The sequence below is a fragment of the Chiloscyllium plagiosum genome, chromosome 34 (genome assembly GCF_004010195.1).
Source record: "Chiloscyllium plagiosum isolate BGI_BamShark_2017 chromosome 34, ASM401019v2, whole genome shotgun sequence".
In the NCBI taxonomy this organism is placed as follows: domain Eukaryota; kingdom Metazoa; phylum Chordata; class Chondrichthyes; order Orectolobiformes; family Hemiscylliidae; genus Chiloscyllium; species Chiloscyllium plagiosum.
The window spans coordinates 37,232,822-37,255,352 of NC_057743.1; the positions used below are offsets into that span (position 1 = coordinate 37,232,822).

The 22,531-nt window shown below is 43.4% G+C and overlaps 1 protein-coding gene across 4 annotated transcripts in view; it reads left to right on the forward strand.

The window, feature by feature from the left end:
- pik3cd (phosphatidylinositol-4,5-bisphosphate 3-kinase, catalytic subunit delta) overlaps nt 1-22,531 on the forward strand; it is a 222,697-nt gene that overhangs the window by 101,513 nt on the left and 98,653 nt on the right. For 2 of the 4 annotated variants that reach the window (XM_043676186.1, XM_043676184.1), the window contains 2 exons: nt 11,454-11,582; nt 21,959-22,127. The gene's annotated coding sequence lies outside the window, so the exon portion shown is untranslated. Of the gene's footprint in view, nt 1-4,940; nt 4,959-11,453; nt 11,583-21,958; nt 22,128-22,531 lie in introns of those variants that run through there. The other 2 variants (XM_043676188.1, XM_043676187.1) reach the window with 2 other exon arrangements.

A 22,531-nucleotide genomic window follows, 5' to 3' on the forward strand; every position in this document is an offset into this window, starting at 1 on the left:
GGCCTGTGCCCGAAACGTCGAATCTCCTGTTCCCTGGATGCTGCCTGACCTGCTGTGCTGTTCCAGCAATAAAGTTTCAACTCTGAATGGAGTGGTGGTCCACATGGATGATGTCCTGATCTATGTTACTGAGACAGAACATGATACTCGTGTGCACGTACTGTGCTACAACACCAGCAGGAGGCAGGATCTGTGCCCTGCAAAATACTAGTTCTCACATCCAGCTGTCACCTACCTTTGATGTATTGTGATGTCTTCTGTGCCACAGTTGACCTGAAAACAAGTGCAGTTGCAAATTTTCCAGCTCCTTGAAGATTGACTGAATTCCAGAGACTTGTGGGTTGGGTAAACTAAGTCAGAAAGTTCTTGTCTGACTGAGCAGTCATCAATTAGCTGATGCAACAGGGCATTGCATTGAGAGGAAGCACAAAATAGGCCTTTTGGGAAAATCAAAGAAATGTTGCTGTGCTCTCATATTTTAGCTCACTATGATACAGAGGTAGCCACTGCCTTTGCTACAGATGTATCTTCTCCAGGACTAGTAATTTTACTCTTTCACATACCAACAGAGGGGATACTGTGTGCAATGGATGATTTACTTGTTGATGATGAGAGACCAGTGCTTCTGAGAGCCCTGAGGCTTGATATAATGCAACAAAGGCACCAAAGACACTGGGATTCACAAACTCTCGAGCCAGGATAAGATATTTTGTTTGGTGGCCAGGTCTCTCAGAAGTAATGGACGAGATGATGTCAAGCTGTATTACTGATGCTATCCATTGTTGGCGGGTATGAGAACTGTCAATGTCATAATCCTTTAAATCAAGACCAAGGGGAATGCCTTAGTCATTGAGCCAAACAGCACAGAAACAGACCAGGCCACCCGTAATCCCAAACTAAACTAGTCCCACCTGCCTGCTCCTGGCCCATATCTCCCCAAACCTTTCTTATTCATATACTTGTCCAATTGTCTTTTAAAAATTGTAACTGTACCCACTTACTCAGGCAGTTCATTTCACACACAAACCACTCTCTGTTAAAAAAAAGTTGCCCCTCATGTCTTTTTAAAATCTTTCTCCACTCACCTTAAACATGTGCCTAGGTGGAGGTGGGTACTGCAGATGCTGGAGATTAGAGTCAAGATTACAGTGGTGCTGGAAAAGCATAGCAGGTCAGGCAGCATCCAAGGAGCAGGAAAATTGAAATTTCGGACAAAAGCCCTTCATCAGGGATGGTCATTCCTGATGAAGGGCTTTTGCCCGAAACATCGATTTTCCTGCTCCTCGGCTGCTGCCTGACCTGCTGTGCTTTTCCAACACCACTATAATCTTAAAAATATGCCTCCTTAGTTTTGAAATCCCCAGCCTTAGGGGAAAGACCTTTGCTACTCACCTTATCCATTCCCCCCCCCATTATTTTATAAACCTCTATAAGGTCACCTCTCAGCCTCTACACTGCAATGAAAAAGTCCCAGCCTATCTTTATAGCTCAAACCTTCCATTCCCAGCAACATCCTGGGAAATATTTTCTGAACCCTTTCCAATTTAATAATGTCCTTGCTATAACAGGGAAATCCGAACTGGACACAGTATTCTAGAAGAGGCCTCACCAATGTCCTGTACAACCTTAATATGACGTCCCAACTCTAAGACTCAAAGGACTGAGTAATGAAGGCATATATGCTAAATGTCTTCTTAACTGGCCTGTCTACCTGACATGCAAATTTCAAAGAATAATGCATCTGAACCCCGATGTCTCTCTGTGTTACAAAACTCCCCAGAGCCCTGCCATTAACTGTAGAAGTCCTGCTCTTGTTTGTCTTGCAATGGACCTCTCCAAACACAGAGATAAAATATCCTCGACTGGAGTAGACTAACAGTCTGAATGGATGGACGTCAAACCACTGCAGCATTTCAGGGTCTGAAGGCTGAAGGGGATCTTTGCAACACTTGGGATCTCAGCGTGGATCCTCTCAGCCAATGGACCACAGTTTGTCCTTGAGTTTTTACAGCATTGAGAGAAGCCCTTTGGTCCATCATATCTGAGCTGGTGATCAAATATCTACCTTTTCTAATTTCATTTTCCAACACTTGGCCTGAATCCTTTATGCTATGGCATTTCAAGTGCTCATCTAAAGGGTTCTTAAATTTCTTGAGGGTCCTCACCTCTACCATCCTTTCAGGCAGACACCCGCACTCCACTGGGTAAAAAACATTTCCTCAAATCCCCCTAAACCTTGTGCTCCTTAACTTAAAATAGTGTCCACAGCTATTTACTCTTTGCTAAGGGGAATGGTCTCTCCTGTCTATGCCCCTCAAAACTTGCAATCAAATCTTCCTCTCTGCTCCAGGAGAACAATCCCAGCCTATTTGGCCCCTCTTCATAACTGAAACACTTTCAGTCCAATCAACATCCTATGAATCTCCTCTGCACCCTCTTTAGTGCAAACCTATAGTGTAATGACCAGGACAGTGTTCACTGTTCCAGCTGTGGCCTCACGAAGATTATACACAGCTCCATCATAACCTTCCTGCTGTTGTATTCAATGCCTTAACAATAAAGGCAAATATCCCATCTGACTTGCTGACCTCCTTTTTTACTTATCCCACTGCCTTCAAGGATCTGTGGACATCACACCAAAGTCCCTCTGATCTTTGGTATTTCCATGGGCTCTCTGATTCCTTGTGCACTCCCTTGCCTTACTATTCTTCCCAAAATGCATCACCTCACACTTTTCAGGATTAAATTCCATTTGCTGCTGTTCTGCCCTTCTGATCAGCCCATCTGTATTGTCCTGTTTTCCAAAGCTATCTACTCACTATTTACCACACCACCATTTTTTGTCATCATCTGTGAACTTAATAAGAACATAAGGAATACAACCAGGAGTAGGCCATCCGGCCCATTGAGTCTGCTCCCCCATTCAATAAGACCATGGCGGATCTTTTCATGGCCTTAGCTCCACTTACCCAGCCTCTCACCATAATTTCTCCTTTATTGTTCAAAAATCTATCTGTCTGTACCTTAAAAACATTCAACGAGGAAGACTCAACTGCTTCACTGGGCAGGGAATTCCACAGATTCACAACCCTTTGAGGTAAGAAGTTCCTCCTAAGCTCAGTCCTAAATCTGCTCCCTCCTTATTTTGAAGCTGTGCCCCCTAGTTATAGTTTCACCCGCCAGTGGAAACAACTTCTCTGCTTCTATCTTATCTTCCCTTTATAATGTTATATGTGTCTATAAGATCCCTCCTCATTCATCTAAATTCCAATGAATATCATCCCAGTCCACTCAGTCTCTCCTCATAAGCCAACCCCCTCAACTCTAGAATCAACCCAGTGAACCTCATGGATTAGTGCCAGTTAGCAGCTCACTGAGATGCCATCACCAATGACAGAGCACTGTGTACAGTCAACAAATAATGGCATTTAGCTTGCGTATCTAGACTATTGTTCAACTCCACTGCACACTACTCTAGCTCCAGGTGAACTTGTCCTGGGAAATGAGCTGAGAACTCCACTCCTTCCTCCCCCACTCGTGCCACATGGAGGCAACGATGACCTGGACAAAGCGAGAGAGGAAGAGCATGAGAACTGTTCTAGTCTGATGTGGAACTCTGACAAACCTCACCAAAGATGCAATCAACAGGAGAACTAGTTCAGATTTGAGATCACAGTTATTGTGGGCAAGTGATGGAATAGATACCTCATCCACCATGTTACCTCAGTCAAACTGAAAAAGATGCTGTGTGACGGAACTAACTGCTCCCTCTTTCAGCCTCTGAGCAGGGTGAAGCCACGGTCAGATTGTTCAGAAGTGAGGTTACTGCTTTCCTGGCCTCAGACCCTGTTCATAAGGTTGAGCGACAGAATGAGACCCAGAATATTGTAATTGCTGCTTCACGGTGTGAGTCAGGAGTGTTTCTTGGGTTGTTATGCCTAGTCCATTTCCATTAACACAACTGGCAATTTTTAGTTAGTGTGCAGATATGCATAAGATGCATGTTCCTTAATAAAAACAAATGCAGCAACCATAAATAGGATTGCTTTTTGCGTAATCTACAACAGGATCAGGAGATTGCCCAGATCCTCAGTTTTGCTCGGGTTGCAAGGTTGAGTGAGATGTTTATTACTGATTTGTGAGATGTGAGTATTGTTGGCAAGCCCAGCAATTATTTCTCACCTGCTTTTGTCATCCTTCAGAAGGTGTGGTGAGCCGTTGCTTTGAATCGCTGCAGTCTGTTTGATGAACGTACTCTTAACCAGGTTTTTTCCCAACCACAACAAAGGAATGGTGACATATTCACAAAGCAGAATTGTGTGAGATTCCCAGGTGCTGGTGTTCCCAGATATTTGATGCCTTTATCCTTCCGGGTGGTCCAGGTTACAGATTTAGACTGGTGTCAGCAGACAGAGTTGGAAGGTACAGGCAAAATGTGAGAGGTTACAGGCAGCACTGCAGGACGGGGTTCAGGTGACAGTGCAAAAGGTTCGAGATGGAAGTAAAGAGAGAGATTTAGGAGACAGTGCAAGGCAGGGCACAGCTGGCCATGCAAGGGGAGGGGTACAGATGGCAGTGTGAGGGAGATCATAGAATCCCTACAGTGTGGAAACAGACCCTTCAGAGGATCAATGTGGACTTGTTGGGCCAAACAGTAATCCACCCAAACCCATTCCCTACCCTATTATCCAGTATTTACCCCTGACTAATGCACTTAACCTACACATCCCTGGACACTACGGGCAATTTAGCACAGTTAATTCGCCTAACCTGCACATCTTTGGACTGTAGGAGGAAACTGGAGCACCCGGAGGAAACCCACACAGACACTGGGAGAGTGTGCAAACTCCACACCAGACAGTCTCCCGAGGTGGGAATCGAACCCGGGTCCCTGGCACAGCGAAGCAGCAGTGCTAACCACTGAACCACCGTGCTGCCAATACAGGAGACAGTGCAAGGTAGGGTACAGCTGGCCTTGCAAAGGGAGGGTAAACATGCAGTGTGAGGGAGATACAAGAGACAGTGCAAGGGGTGGTGCCAGTGGGCAGTGCAAAAGGCTACAGGTTACAGCCAGTGTGCACTAGTGGTGAAGGGAATGGATGTTTAAGAACGTGTTGAATGGGGTAGATCAGCCTGCTTTAGTTGGTGTGAGGATACAGCTGTTCTTCTCATTACCTTGGGCCTGTCCCCAGTGTAATTTCCCAGATTTGTTTCGATCAGAAGCTGTGGTTTGCTCATTCTGTCTGCATTGTGTTTATCACTTAGCAAAATGTACCTTCAGTGTGGAACTTCAGAAGGCCTCAGGTTTTACATTTACTGAACCCAACTGGTTAAGAATTCTTGGGAATCCAGTGTTTGATGTCAAGGTACTTAGCCATGTGGTGACTGTGCTGTACAAATTAAGCTTTCCAAATTGTGATCTGGCTGGACAGAAATCCAAACAACAAGTTTAATCTGCTCTGTAGTCACTTCATGAGCAGATTACAGTCAGTTCTCAATTGCTGGTGGGTGTGGATTGACCCCATTAAATACTGTGCAGACTTAACAAAAATAGCATTTAAATTTGACAGCAAAAGGTGAGTGGTGTTGGTAACATCCAAGGTCTGCATCAGCTTGGTACAACTTATACAGCATGAACAATACTCAACAGAAATAGGGCCGGGAACTTGCAGTGAGCAGCTTCTCATTTCTCACAACTTAGACATCCATTAGCTCACTGGGACTTGTAGGAAGGCTATTATTAAGCTGGAGAGGATTCAGGAACGATTTACCAGGAAGTTGCAGGGATTGGAAGGTTTGAGTTATAGGGGGAGGCTGGAACTTCTTTCACTGGAGCATCGGAGGGTGACAGTTTGTGAGAAACGAAGCTCACTCACTTCAATAATTCCAGTCTGAGACAAGATCTGAAGCAGTAGTATCATTTATTGCGCTCTTGCAAGAGGGGTGTGGTGTCTATTTACAAAATAGTCACACACACACACGCCGTGTTTAACGAGTACACAATACTTATATAATTCGTTCGTCTTCCCTCCTCCCATTGCTCTTCCCCTGTTTACATCTCCCACCTCTCTAAGGCTGGCGCCCATTACTCTTGTTATCTCTTGCCTTATCCGGCCTTGTCTGTGACAAAATGCTTATTTCTGGCCTCACAAGGCCATTTGACCACATCCTGCTGTGGGCCATTGTTAGGTATATCCTCCTTCACTACCATCTGTTTCCCTTACTTGTAACATTTCCTCCCATCCCTCATCCATATTGAGCCTTATGACCTTTTAATTGAGTTTGTTTTTGTTTTTGCAGAAGTGGGAAACAGATGCTTATAACTACTGTTTGTACAGGCATATCTGGCTTAACCTACGCCCTCACAGCGCCATATCTATTTGTCTGTAACATCTACCATTGTTTGCAGGCACATTTCATTCTTGTATGCATATTTTAGCTAATACAAAAACAATTATATATTTCCTTCACATAGTTTTCATTCTTGTTGACTCAGCTCTTGGTTCAACAATTATACACTGGTGTGAGTTCATTTACCTTGCATAAGTAATTATGATTGCAGAAGTAACACTACTTTACCTATATCCCACAGTTTACCTTAGAGAGATTGATAAAATCATGAGCAGCGTAGATAATGCAGGTGTCTTTTCCCTAGGGTAGAGGATTTCAAGACTATGAGGCTCATTTTTATGGTGCGAGGAGAAAGATGTAATAAAGACAGTTTTTTAACATAGGGAGTGGATCGTGTGTGGAACGAACTTTCAGAGGAAGTAGTGGGATGTAAGTCCAGTGACAACGTCTAAAAGATATTTAGATGAATAAGAAATGTTTGGAGGGATGTGGGTCAGGGGCAGGCAGGTGGGACTAGTTTAGTTTTGGGATTATGGTTGATATGGACTGGTTGGACCAAAGGCTCTGTTTCCGCGCTGATTTTGAATTGTACACCCCCTAACTTTCAGACAGAGGCAAGGATGCTTCCACTGAGTCACAGCTGTCCTCTGTCAGTAACTCGGTGTTAACAGCAATGTCTCTCCCGACTGTGAAATGGTCCACTTGAACAAAGAACTCAGGAAGGAGCCAGCAGCAGAAGGAGCTGGGTTAGGGTTAGCCAAGACAAACAGTTCTATCTGAGCGAGAGGGGATTTACAGATTAGGTTGCTCAGAGCTAAAAGAGTTAAAAATCACACAACACCAGGTTATAGTCCAACAGGTTTATTTGGAAATACAAGCTTTCAGAGCACTGCTCCTCCGTCAGATAGCTAATGGGGCAGCTTCATAGGACACAGAATTGCCCGCTCACTACCTGGCAAAGTTAGTGCTCCGAAAGCTAGTGCATCCAAATAAACCTGTTGGACTATAGCCTGGTGTTGTGTGATTTTTAACTTTGTCCACCCCAGCCCAACACCGGCTCCTCCACATCAGAGCTAAAGAGAGACCTGCAGTGGATGCATAAACAACATAACGGCTCAAGGGACATTGGATGCTGTTAAACCACTGAACTCACTGTGAAAAACCTTCAGCTCCTGAGAATTTATTGCAGGCGGTGGTGAAGAATTCTCTGATATTGAATCCTAGCGCATGGACAATGTCAAGGAGGGTCCATCCAAATCTTAGACGTTGATGGGAAGTTAGCTTCTTACAATTAAAGAAGGGATTTGGTTAACTCAGTTGGCTGGTGGTGACGGTTACAGCATGGGTTCAATTCTTACTGTGACTGAGTTTACTCTCCTTCTCAACCTCATCCCTCGCCTGAGGCATGGTGCACCTCAGGTTAGACCACCACCAGTCATATCTCTCTAATGAGGGTGAGTAAGACTGTGGTGACATGTTTATTTGTAACAACTAAAACTGATACTTGAAAGCCCTTGAGAAACACAAAGTAACATAAAATGTGAAATTAAGAAGTGAAAGTGTTGGAAATACCCAGAAGGTCTGACAGCTATAGGATCAAAGGTGATGTTTCAAGTTGATTATGATACTCCTGAAGAGCTCCTACTGAGTTTGAAAAATTCGCTGTTTCTCTGTCCACAGATGCTGCAGGGACAGCTGAGTTTTGTTTTGCCACTTTCTGATTTTATTTTCGATCTCTAATGTTGACTTTATTTTGCTTTTAAAGTAAAATGTGGCCTTGGAATTGTAACTGCTCACACTTCCTGCAACTTTTCACTTCAAATTTTTTAAAACCTTCACTCACAGGATGAGGCCATCCCTGGCTGGGCTGGCATTTATTACCCATCCCTAATTGCCCAGGGGGCAGTTAAGAGTCAACCACATTGCTGTGGGTCTGGAGTCAGACCAGAACATGTAAGGAAGGCAGTTTCCTTCCCTAAAGGAGATTAGTGAATGAGATGGGTTTTCCTCCAACCATTGACAATGGATTCATGCTCATCATTCAACTTTTAATTCCAGGTTTTTATTGAATGCAAATTCCACCATCTGCCAGGACACAATACAGATCCAGATCCTCAGAGCATTAGCTGGACCTCTGGATTAATAGCTTGTCAATAATACCATGAGACGACTGCCTCCTTATAATCAAGAGCTCCACCATCAGGGCAGGAGCTTAAAGCTAAAATGCTTCATGATCCACTGAATCATCAAGTCTGTTTGGAGAGCCAGTGATGATATGATGGGCAGAATGGCCTGCATCTGTGCTGTAAACACTTCTGTGACTCTTACTTTTTGAGGAATACTATGAAGTGAAAGTGAAGGTCATTTCCCTTAGTGATAATTTTTATTTCCCTTAAGTATAAAATCCAATCGGATATTAGTTGAATTCTCAGACCTAAATTCCGATCGGTGTGTTTGCAAATGTGAGGTTCAGAATCATCTGAACAAATACGTGGAAAATAATCTCCTCTTGGGCTATGTTCACAGTAACATTTTTTGCAGTATTTTTAAATGGAGGAGCACTTTAAGCTCCATTCAACACATACTTTAAATTGTTGAAAGGCTTTTCAAACTAATTTCTGGCTTAGTGTATGCTATTCTATTTTATTATATTTATGCAGATGTTTCCCAGCTTAAATGTTTCTTAAAGACTGTGCAAGCTTTATTCTGTTTCAACTTCTATCTCTGATCCTAAAGTAACGGAATTTAAAGAATTCTGAAAACTGTGATGTTTTATCATCAAATGCTCTGAGGTCCATTATTACATGGAAGTGTTTATACTGAAAAAGAATGTATGCTGTTGTATCAAGACACTCAGTGCTAAGATAAAGGTCATGTTGCCATGTCCCGCAAGATAAGTGCTGAGTCTTTGAGAAGATTGGGAGGTGGCCTTATCGAGGTTTATAGAATAATGAGTGGTACAGATGGAGTTAATGGTAGTTGTCTTTTCCCTAGGATTGGGGTTTCAAGACTAGGGGCCACATTTTTAATGTGAGTGAACAGAGATTTGAAAAAGACATGGGGGCAAATCTTTTACACAGAGGGTGGGTTGATTGTAGAATGACCCTCCTCAAGAAGTAGTGGATGTGGATACAGTTATAATGTTTAAAAGGTAAGCTCTGAACAGGAAAGGTTTGGTGGGATAAGGGGCAGGAGCAGGCAAGTGGGACTAGTTTAGTTTAGGATTATGGACGGGTTGCACCGAAGGGTCTGTTTCCGTGCTGTATGACCTTATGATGCTATGGATTGGTTCAAAGAGAAATGGAGGTGGTGGAGCCTTGCTAGGCAGTTCCCTGGCACCTAGTGTCACCGCACTATTTTCCCAGGAATGACTCCTGCTCTGCGGACTTGGGCTGCTCCAAGTAAAACCCAGTTTAACAGTTTTACTTGGAGCAGCCCACACCTTGGCTCTGGTGTATTGGCCATGTTGGAATGGCCACAGCAAACACCAGTTTTGCCTGAGGTTAATACGAGAGCATCACGGTGGAACTTAGTTTTACACCTTTTCTCACCAGCCTACGTCAAGCCCTGCAAGCCATCCCTGAGAGCTGCTCAAGAAATAAACAAAGAATTGGGATGGTGGTGATCTGAAACAAACACAGAAACAGCTGGAGAAACTCAGCAGGTCTGGCTGAATCTGCTGAGAGAGAGAAACAGAGTTAACGATCCGTGTGTAGTGACCCTGCTGAAGTCACAAGACTACAGGTAACTTTTCTATAACGCAATGGTTGTGTTCCTGTGCAACCCAGTGTTATAGAAAGGTCGCGCTTTAGAAACAACACTTAAAGTGTTGGTGATCTAATCGCATTACAGCCAACACAAGTTTTAAAATTTTGTGCTTTAGAAACCAAATCCTCCCCAGTTCATCAATCAAGCAATCGTGAACTCGCGATGACAAAATGTGCATTACAGCAGAATGACCTGTAACAATTCAGCAGCTTGGGTAAAAATCTGGGGTCAAATCCTACAAGGCAGATGGTGAAATTTGAACTCAAAAGCAAACTGGAATTAAGAGTTGAATGATGACCATGAAATCGGTCAATTGTCAGGAAAAACCCATCTGGTTCACTAATGTTTCAATGGGGGAGACAATGACCTAATGGTATTATTGCTGGCCTGTTAATTGAGAGACCCAGATAATGCTGGGTTTCAAATCCCATTATGGGTAGAATTTGAATTCAATTTAAAAAATGAAATTAAGAGTCTAATGATGACCATGAATCCATTTTTGGAAAAACCCATCTGGTTCATTAATGTCCTTTAGGGAAGGAAACTGCCATCCTTACCCAGTCTGGCCTACATGTGACTCCAGACCCATAGCAATGTGGTTGATTCTTAATAGTCATGTGGCCAATTAGGGATGGACAATAAATACTGGCCTAGCCAGGGATGCCTACATCCTGCGAATGGATTTTTAAACATTGTGGTAGTCAGGGGAATGGGATTTGACTGTATAACTTGGGCAGAAAAACTCTAGCTTGAGAATAGTAGCACCAGGGCATATTTCTCTCCAGGAGTATTTTTCATTCTGTTAAGATTGCAAATGATGGAGGAATATGAATAAGAGAGGTCACCTTAACCTTGACAACAGGGCCAAGTCATTGTGGGAGCCTTGTTAAGCAGGTTTTTTTTATAAGTAGCTGTGTGCATAATGTGTATTCATTTTGTTGTCTACGTTTTGTTTCTGAGGTGATAGAGTTAGGATAATTCAGTTTAACCCCAGGCCTATGCACTGACAGCAGCCAATTTGGCGAATGTATTTTACTGATCAGGTTAGGAAGTGGATCTCCTGCATGTGAAGCATTGTCACAAATTATTCCATCCTCTGCTGACTTTATTTTCAACAATAGATTATACACAACTCCTCCCCAAAAAGAAATCTATGACTCCCACCGCTTTGCAAGACTGCCCCCTGTGTGCAATAATAACCTTCCACCTACGAAAATGGAAACTTGCATGTTTTTATTTTTAGGCTTCTGAAGCATTTAGCCACGCTTTCGTTATATTTGAGAATGAAAACTAGGAAATTAATCTGCTCCGTATCTCTTCTGCCTCTGTACCAGGAGCAAGAATTATTTCACCTGAGCAACAAGTGGATCTTTGTCAATTGATGGTGAGGAACCCATACTGCATGTGCCTGAGTCAAATCACAGGATTAACCCAACACATACGATACACCACCAGTGAAACCAGTGAGTATGTCCATTATCTACCCATTTTAATTAGTCTTTGATATAAAATTCAGATGGAAATTTGGTCCACCGGGGACAAGGGATTACAGAGTACAGCGACTGTAATTGCCCTTCACTCAGTTTATGGTCAGGATAACAGTGTCGTTGACTGTACATACCCCAACTACCTCCCACAATGATTAACACTGAACAAATAAAGTAGTAATTCTGATCCTTTTTCAACTTTTTCCCTTCGAACAAGGCTTCAGTGTGAAGCAGAAGGGAATTGAAGGAAATGTTTGCTTTTTCTCCACGCAATGAATCGTGATCTGGAATGATGGTGGAGACAAATTCACTGCTAACTTTCAAAAGGGAATTAGATATGAAAGTGAAAGGGGAACATCTATACAACCATGTGACTTATTGGAAAGTTCTTTCAAAGAGATAGCACACAGCAGGAAGAGCCAAATGGCCTCTTGCTGTGCTGCAGGATCCTGAGTTTATAAAGCTGTAGAATCTTCAGTTTGGGGGAACGTTATCCGGCTTTGAGCCATCTTCACCCATTCACAGTCCCCTGCACGTGAATGTTCCCTTCAACTGTTGATAGAATTCCCTTTTAGATATTGAGGTTTTGTTCAGGAGTCCTGAGATATGCAGCCAACCCTTGGCTTGAAATATTCTTTCTAACCTGTCATTTTTTCTATTGTGTTGTCATCGTTAAAATATCTCTGAACCTGTTGGTTCAAGTTGCACCTCTAGAGCAGGTGCAACTTGAACCCTGGCTACCTGGCTCAGAGATAGGGGCACTAGCAGCTCAGGCTGAACCCAGTGGAGCCAGGGAACATGCATTCATTGGGTGAGAGGACTCTTGAGGTGCAGTGGTAATGCCAACACCTCTGAGCCAGGAAGCCAGGACCAAGTCTCACCTGGTCCAGAGGTGTGTAGTGACATCTCTGAACTGGTTGGTTAGAAAATATCTTAACTGAGTGACAACTGGGTATATAAATGTGTGGAGCAAGGAATCAGTGTTGTTGGAGTTTGTATGTAGACAGAAAATGCTGAACGGAACTGTCTAACCAGCATTTAACCTCTGGGCTAAAAGGGACCAATCTTCAATTGTAATTAATTCACTACCTACCTTTTCACCATTGAAAGCCTTTCTGCTGGAAATCCTACTTTTAAGGGCTAATGTGGTGCAGTGGTAGTGTCCCTATCTCTGGACCAGGAAGCCTGGTTCCACTCCCACCTGTTCCAGAGGTGTAATAACATCTTCAAACAGACTGTTTCAGAATATGTCAAGATCCCCTACTCATCCTGGTCCAATGACAAAATCCCTAGTTTTACAAATCTCGCTTTACACCTCTCCTCACTTTTTCTTGGTCTCACCATATTGATCTCCCATTGTGTATGTTCACCGTCTCTGATGGGTTCCTTCAGGTAGCCATCCGTGTGCGATCTTCTTCAGTATGGCCAGAAGATTCCTGGCAAGTTTACAACCTGCAAAGCCACAGGAAACAACACACTCTCCATTGAGTATTGTACACACTCTGTAGCCAATGCACTGTTTATTTACTCAGCAATGTAACATGCACTACACTAATTTGCAACTATGAAATAATTTTCAGTATGAGTAAGAATAGCAATTTGGTAAATGCTTACATTTACATAGCACTTTTCACAGAGAAAAATGTACAACAAGAAATGTGTATTTGAGTAAAGTTACAGCTCCCACATTTTAATATCAAAAGTCACATGACACCACGAGTTTTGAAATCACGAGTTTTCGAAGTGTTGCCCCTTGGTCACGGGAAGTGATTTCACCTGAAGAAGGGGCAGTGCTATGAAAGCTTGTGATTTCAAATAAACCTGGTGTTTTGACCTTGTCCACCCCAGTCCAACACCGGCACCTCCACATCATGACTATCACATTTTAATGGAAGTGCTAATATTTCCAAGGATAGATGAAATAAGTAAGAAAAATAAGAAATAATGGGATTCAATCCTAAAAAAGAGACAACAAACATGTTGACATATTCAATTTTATTTGGCGGTATTCTCGATCATTCCAATCAAACTCCACATTCGGATTGCTCAGCAACATAGGAACAGGAGTAGGCCATTCAGCCCCTCAAACCTGTTCATTCAATGAGATCATGTCTGATCTGTGACCTAACTCCAGATACCTACCTTTGGCCCATATCTCTTAATAAATTTGATGAACAAAACTTTATCTCTCCCAAATTTGAAATTAACAACTGATCCAGTATCCATTGCCAGTTGTGGGAGAGAGTTACAAAACACCACCACCCTTTGTGTGTAGCTCAGGTTTGACTGCAGAAAATCACATTTAGCAGCTAACCCATCATAGCAATTCCAGTTTGCAAATTTATAACCAGTCTTACTGCCTCCTGGTAAAGAACTGATGCCTTTTTTAGGGAAGGAATTCTGCCATCCTTACCCAGTCTTGCCAACATGTGACTCCAGACCCAACAAAGGCTTAATTCCTGTCAGGGGCAGTTAGCGATGGGCAAGAAATTCCGGCCTTGCCAGTAATTCATTTGTATAATGTTCAAAGAAGATCCTCACACCATGGTGTGAAATGATCCCATGGTCTTGCTTGTGCTTGCGGCTATGTGTGTGTCTGTGTCAGTCAATGTTTGTCTCTGTTTGTGTATGTGTCTGTGTCACTGTATCTTAGCCTTTGTGGGTGTGTCTGTGTCTGTGTTAATCTGTGTGGGCTTGTCTGTGTTTCTCTGTCTATGTGTGTGTTTGTCTATGTGTGTATGTTTATGTGTGTGTTTGTCTGTCTATATGTGTGTTGTCTGTTTCTCTGTCTATATGTGTGTGTTTCTCTGTGTATGTCTGTGTGTGTGTTTGTGTGGGTGTCTGTGTCTGTGTCTGCGTGTGTGTGTTTGAGTGTCTGTTTGGTGGCAATTTCTTAAAAGTGGAAATGTTTACAATTATAAAGAACCTATTGGTTCCCATTGTATAACCCTGTGTTTTTGCTTTTTCTGTAAAGAGTATTAATTCAGGAATGGAGACAGAAGTTGTTCAAATTGCCACTAATGTGGTGGGACCACTCAAATATGTAAACACAGGAGAGAATACAGAGACATACTCTTGGAATAACCTGCTGTAAAGCCTAGAATAGAAGTAAACTTTCCTCACGATGGTTTCATTTTGGAACACAGTTCAACGCTTCAGGAAGTTGGTTCCGTGTGTATAATATTTATGAGCTAGGCGGACTGTAATGCTAAACATACTCCATGCACTAGAAGCATATTCATCACTTGCCTTGCCTACATCTTCAGGCCTTGTCTTAAAACAGTGCTTTTATTCCATAATGAAGCCTTTGGGCTTTTTGTATCTGACACGAGCTGGTGTGGAAATTGTCTTGGAATGCATGAAGTCAGCTCCTTAACTCAATTACCCAACAAATAGTTCTTTTCTCCCCTCCTCAGTCTCCCCGCGCCTTAGGAAGAGGTCGTTCAGAATAACATGCAAGTTCACATAAAGTGTACAATGAAACACAACCATTCAGTTCTGCTGCGTCCCTCAGTAGGGGGAAATAGTGTCAGAGAATCACATGTTAATCTTCTAGTGGGTGCTGTCATAATGATGACAAGAGTAGAAACATCACCTTTTAGACTTGAAGTTTTGTCATTGAATGTCAAATTGATGAGAAAAACGTTAACATATTTTAAGAAAAAAAACCCCAGGTACTGTGAGCCAATGTGAGTGAAATAAACAGATCTATATTGAAAGGTACCTGGACTCCATTTGATAAGTGTCCTCATATTCCTATTTGTTTGAATGACTCAATGATATCCCCAAATGTGTAATTAGCCAAATAATTAAAGATAATGGTTATGCAGATCTGGGGGAATAGGACTAATTGGAAAATGCCTTCACTAAGCCAGCATGAAGTCTGATGGGCCAAATGGCCTCAGAAGCAATGCCAGACCAATCATACAGCAGATAAAACTGGTATCCAAACAAATAAGCCTTGGAGTATTTGTGGACTGAAATTTACATGTAAGCAGTTGAGCTTAGGCCATTTGGAAGCTGGACAATGTTGTGTGAGAGTTTTCTTCGAAATAGAGGGGATCATGAACCTGCACTTATCTTGTCAGCATTAGCAGCCAATGACTCAGCATGCTACGAAATGTCAATACTGCTGGATTCTGCTTATTAAGTGAGTAGCAGCATAAATTACTGACATTTTAGTTCAGATTGCTGCTCGTCAGCAACTGTGCACAACTGGTTAGACTAATAAACCTGGCTTTTCTGTCCCATCAATCGTCCTCACAACCAGCATTTCGGATGATTGTCATGATGGCATCATGACCACACCCTCCAGTTTCTGTCCTCTGGAGCCCACCTCTGAGGGATTGGTTTTTACTGGTTTAATTTTCTCATATCGGACAATACAGCCCCTCCAGGACCTTATCTTCACTGCTATCGATGCACTCGCTCTCCTCAACATTTAATAATGCGCTGCCCATGACATCATTATCCAGAACAACTGGCTTTGCTTCCAGCCATGGGTCGACAGTGCTCGCTGCTCCCTCATATAAACCGAAGCTTTTTGACTGCGCTGTCAAAATGGGTGATTTGATTACAAGGTCCGAATGAGTTAAAAACCTCCTGGCTAAAGCTATTCGTTTAAGCTCCTGTGTGTGATCCATCTGAATGTTGTCAACCTATCTCACTTGTACGCACGCAAGGGTGGGAGATGTTTGGAATTCTCTTCCACAAACGGCCGTGAATGCTGGATCAGTTGTCAACTTTAAATCTGAGATAGATTTTATTAAGCAAAGGTGTTAAGGGATATGGGCCAAAGGCAGGAATATCAGGTTCAGCTACAAATCAGCCATGATTCCATTGAATAGTGGGACAGACTCAAGGGGCTGAATGGTTAATTCCTGTTCCTATGTTCCTACTTTGCATTGCTGGAACAATCACTACCTTGGTTTCCTCCTGATTCCCAGCTTCCTCTCCTTGCTTTCCCTCTGTTCCTGAAGCCAGTTTCTTCAGCTCACCACTGACCTGGTCTCTCCCAACTTCTGCTGCCAGAATCCAGCTCTGTGTCTCTGCTTCCTGTCGGCCTCCTATCCCACCTGTCCTTTGAGATGGCCTCCCTGCCTCAACCACCTCGACTTGTCCGGCACTCTTTCCTCTTAACGTGAGACTCTCTCCAAGGGACCTTCCTACGCATCAGAACTCAACCTGAGGACGGGCTGTTGTTGTGGAAGAGTTGTATTCGTGATCCTGTTCTTTGTGAATCCAAAATCCCACTGCTCTGCTTGGAAAAATGGGAAGGTCCTGAGGCCTGAAGGATAAAATCACCTTGAACTCTCCTCTGGATTAGTTTCCCTGCCTTTGGAATAATGTAATAACCACATGTATTTAGTTAGGCAGCTACATGCCATCCCCCTATTGGATTCATTATGGCTTCAGTGTAAACACATTGTGTAACTTTGTTTTGGAGAAAAAGAATGTCTAATGACTTTTGCATGAGTAAATTATCCACACTATGTAAGAAGGGATTTTCCCTTCCATACAGTTGAACAGAGCCCTGGGTGCTTTATAACTAACACCCCTGCAGGAGCTGTGAGGAACCTGTCATTGGTGCACGAGGTTGGAGGATTGCTGGGAAAGTATCCACGCTGGGGACAGTTTCTCATTGCTAGATTTGGCTGAAGCAGTTGTGGTGTCTGATGAAACTACAAATATTTTCGTACTGTCCTTAAAGTTCCCTGAAAAAGAAATGGACTATTGGCTGGTAGCTGGCGATGTCAGAATTGCAGCCCCCTTGCCAGTCCGCTGGTAGACTTTCAGAATGTATGGAGACAAGGTGATATTCATTCAATGTTATATTTAAGAGCTGGGATCGCAATAAAGTCTGTTCACAAAAGAAAGAGCAGCAATCATGAGGCCCTCTTGTGGCACAGTGGTAATGTCCCTCCCCCTGGACTGAGAGGTTTGGTTTCAAGTCCCACCTGCTCCAGAGGTGTTTAATTGTGTCTGTGAATAATGAAAACAAATTTGGGATTTCTCCACCTCGAACTCCATTTTGTTTCAGCCCCCTCTCTCTTGCCTTCCCTTTCCTCATTTTTGTTGATGTTTTCACTTTTAAATAGAAATACAAGTGGATAAAACTGTTCAGAGGGGCTTAAAAACATCTCAGGATAAGGGGGAATAAAGAAGGGGCTGGGATCTAGGGCTGTTATGGTGCAGTGGTAGCATCCGTACCTCTGAACCAGGAGGCCTAGGTTTGAGTCTACTCCTCCAGAGGGGTGTCATAACATCTCTAAACAGGTTGGTTAGAAAATACTGAAACCAAAATGCTGCGGGCTTAGCCAATCAGAGGGTCTCACCAAAGTAACCACGCTGCAGGCCATAGAGGGATTGTAGCTTGTGACTGCCTGCCTGAAATAACTGCAGAAGGCTGGAATCCCGTCACCCTTTATTCCCATGTGCACAGTACGTGGGCTCTGACCAACCAGCTCAGAGACAGTCCCTAGCCTGAGGAGACCCTCTGAATCTCCTGTTTATTTCTATTGCATAAGCACCAGCTGGAATTTGAACCCAGGATCTCCTGCTTACTAGGCCATCACTCTAACTAACAGAGCCACAGTGCCTTCAATCTCCTTCTGGATTGCAGTGGTGCTGGAAAAGCACAGCAGTTCAGGCAGCATCTGAGGAGCAGTAAAATCAACGTTTTGGGCAAAAGTCCTTCATCAGAAACGTTGATTTTCCTGCTCCTCGGATGCTGCCCGACCTGCTGTGCTTTTCCAGCACCACTCTAATCTAGACTCTGATTTCCAGCATCTGCAGTCCTTGCTTTTGCCTCTGACCTGTTTATATCTGTCAGCCAGGGCTCCCTGATAGGGGTTGTTACCTGGACCAATCAGGGATCTCATAGTCAATGGTGACGGCGAGCACGAGGGGGCATAGCTTTAAATTGAGGGGTGATAGATATAGGACAGATGACAGATGTCAGAGTCAATGGGGTCCACCTGACCTTGGTTCCAGTCACTACACGGCCCGCTTCCTGTAGCTACATTCGCATTTGTATGCCATTGGAGAGGGAGCGCTTGGTGTCCACTGATACCCTTTTATAGGTAGTGCATTATCTTCCCCCCACCCCAACTCCATTTTAATTTAGTTCCATCCCTTCCTCCTCTTCATTGTTTTTGTTACTGCCTGGTGGGCAGTGCCTGTAACTGATTAATTATTTACTTTGTTACACAAGTGACATGATGGAGGCTTATATTTTAAAAAGAGCTGAGTTCTTTGTCAGTTCTTCAGGACAGGGTAAAGCTGCAGGATGGAAAGGGGTAACTGGTGTTTGTGCTAAACCATAGGTTGACTTGTAAATCTCTGACAGTCTTTTGCTGCCTGTTCCTCTGAGGAGTTGATCATTGAGGAGTCACAGATAGACAAAGCAATGAAGAAGGCTTTTGGCACCCTGTCAGAGCATTGAATGTAGAAGTTGGGACGTTATGTTGCAGTTATACAGGACGTTGGTGAGGCTGCACTTGGGGTTTTCATGCATTCCCTCCCATCTAGAAATGGAGTGGGGAGAATCTCAAGCTGAAAACGCTTTCATCCTTGAAAGTTGCCACCCAGGTTGACAGGGTTGTTAATAAGGCATACAGTGTTTTAGCTTTTATTAATAGATGGATCGAGTTCCGGAACCATGAGGTTATGCTGCAGCTGTACAAAACTCTGGTGCGGCCGCACTTGGAGTATTGTGTACAGTTCTGGTCACCGCATTATAAGAAGGATGTGGAAGGTTTGGAAAGGATGCAGAGGAGATTTACTAGGATGTTGCCTGGTATGGAGGGAAGGTCTTACGAGGAAAGGCTGAGGGACTTGAGGCTGTTTTCATTGGAGAGAAGAAGGTTGAGAGGTGACTTAATAGAGACATAGAATCAGAGGGTTAGATGTGGTGGACAGGGAGAGCCTTTTTCCAAGTATGGTGACGGCGAGCACGAGGGGGCATAGCTTTAAATTGAGGGGTGATAGATATAGGACAGATGTCAGAGGTAGTTTCTTTACTCAGAGAATAGCAAGGGTATGGAATGCTTTGCCTGCAACGGTAGTAGATTCGCCAACTTTAAGTACATTTAAGTCGTCATTGGACAAGCATATGGACGTACATGGAATAGTGTAGGTTAGATGGGCTTCAGATTGGTGTGTCAGGTCGGTGCAACATCGAGGGCTGAAGGGCCTGTACTGTGCTGTAATGTAATGTTCTGTGTTCTATGCTGTATTAATAGGTGTTAATCTTTGGCGTAGAAATCCTTGTAGGTCTAACTTAGAGCCTGAAACAACTTGCAGCCTGACTCCAAGTCTCAAGATGGCCAGGAATTGCACTGTGGGCTCTCATTATTTAGATGCAAATCTGTTACACATCGCCCTGCCATATAAACTTGTACAGATGTGATGATCCCAGCTGATGTTACTCCAGACCAAGACTAAAAGCTGGCTTGAGAGATGTTTAGTTTTATTTGATCATCTGTTTTTGTGATTTTGATTTTGGGGAGCAGGCAAATGGCATCTTGCTTTAACATCTTATTTGCAAGCTGTCGCCTCTGGCAGTGCAGCACTCTCTCAGTCTTACACTAGCAACCTTGATATTTTGCACTGAAGTCCTGGAGTGAGACTCTAAGACAAAATGTGCTCCTCCTTCTGGTTTCACATCAGACTTGCCATAGAATCATAGAATCCCTACAGTGCAGAAACAGGCCATTCGGCCCAACCGACCCTCCGAAGGGAATCCCACTCAAACCCATCCTCTTACCCTATCCCTGTAACCCTGCATTTCCTGTGGCTAATCCACCTAGCCTGCACATCCCGAACACTATGGGTAATTTAGCATGGTCAATCCACATAAACTGTTGACTGTTGGAGGAAACCAGAGTACCCAGAGGAAACCCACGCAGACTCAGGGAGAATGTGCAAACTCCACACAGATGGTCGCGTATGGGTAGATTTGAACCCGGGTCCCTGGCGTTGTGAATTTGGTTTTTCTTTAAAAAACATGTTGGTGGCCAATAAATTGTTCTGATATAGACATGCCTGGAAATCCTGGACAAGGGCAGCAAGTACATCCTGACGAGCAATCTGAAAGGTCCTATCGTGGTTTCCTCCAACAATCCAAAAATGTGTGGGTTAGGCCATGCTAAATTGCCCACAGTGTCCGGGATGTGTCAGCTCGGTGGGTTAGCCATGGGAAATACAGGGTCACAGGGATAGGGCAGGGAGTGGGTCTGGGTGGGATGCCCATCAAAGGGTCAGTGTGGACTCAATGGGCTGAATGCCTGCTTCCACACCATCGGCATTCTATGATCATGGGTGGTAGGTGCCTAATTATGTAATTAATAAATCTTTGTCAACTACTACTGATATGAACCTAGCGTGGAATTGTTTCTCAGTCCTTAAATTCCAGCATGTTGCTTGCTCCCTGAAATTGCCCACGCGTTATGTGTGGACAGGACAAATAATTAAGACCAATTTCTCCTCACTCTGAGACGTTGTAACAGATGAAAATATCACTGACTGACAAGAGCTTCCCTGTGAAGGTTCAGTTTTATGTATCGGTCTCAGTTCTGTCCTTGGATTATGGCGAGAGTTTTCTGTTTATTTTTTAACCTGCTGCTGAAGCAGGAAATGTCCCCAACAGAGCCACATGCTGTGTTGCCCTCTGAATGTTGTGTTGCTGGAGTATCCCAATGTCGCCTGAGCCGCTGTGGTCTCCAACATTTGTCCGTTTTCAGCGCAGATTCCAGCCTCTGCCGTAACTTGCTCCTACACTGACTTAGGGCGCCTGCACTCGAACTGAATCGGCGCCATCCAAACGCAATACTTCAGTGATTCGGAAGTCTCTGGGGAAGTGGCTCCTTTTGAAATTGCACTCGCTGTTGTGTAAGGCATTTTTTGTTAGTGACTGATCCTGTGGTGGAGCTGTTGTTTGATTAACATAATCTATGTCCAGCCTCTAGTTGCTGGAAAGGTTTCTCATGATGCGTGGGGTTTTTTTCCCGCTTGCGTCTTTGTTTTCAAGTTGCACTTTGTCTGTGTGTGTGAGAGAGTGAAACACTTCCTGCATTTGCTAACATCTCTGAGGGAAGTCAATCTCTTGCGAGGAAGAGGGAGATGTATAATTACAGAGCTATGGCGAGGGTTAAGAGGCTGGAGTGTTTTCTGGCAGTTGTTTTGGTTGGAATGATTGCTTAAAACTCTGACTCATGTCAACTGGCAATCTCCAGTGAGCTGCCTCCATCCAATGCTTGACTTGCCGCTTGAGCTATCACTGGAGTTAACTGCTACTTGGTTCAGAATTTCAGGGCAAGGTTTTTTTTAAAAAAAATTCCAATCGGTTTCAGGATTCCTGGTTGATGTAACCACTATCGTGTGTCTGAGCTGCAAAGCTGACTTCCAGTCGAACCTGTCTCCGGTTCAGGCTACTCATCACTACAATAATTCAGCGGCAGGATGGTTCACTTGTAATGTATGGATCTAGTAATCTTCACACATTCCAACTCAGGAACTGAGGCAAGTTAGTTTTCATTGCACTAACATTTAATTTATGCGTGTGCTTTTGTGTGTCAGAATGTGTAACATTTTTAGAAGTAAAAGCTTATGCACGGTATAAGTTGATGAGGAGCGATGCTCTCTGATTTCACAATATTCTTGGTGTAATTTCACAGTTAGCTGTTGTGTAACTCATAAAATCTATGTATAGTGTTGATAGATAAATAAACCTGACTAGCATGTTCTACTTCAGTCCATCAGATAGGACAAAATATTTGAGATTTGTAATAAAGGTGGTTACAATGTGTACTCAATAACTTTCCTTTTAACTGACAGCATTGCAAAATATTTTACTTATTGATGAAGATGGGAATGATTCAGAAGGTTATGGCATAGACAGGGATCGATATCAGTTTGAAAGTAAC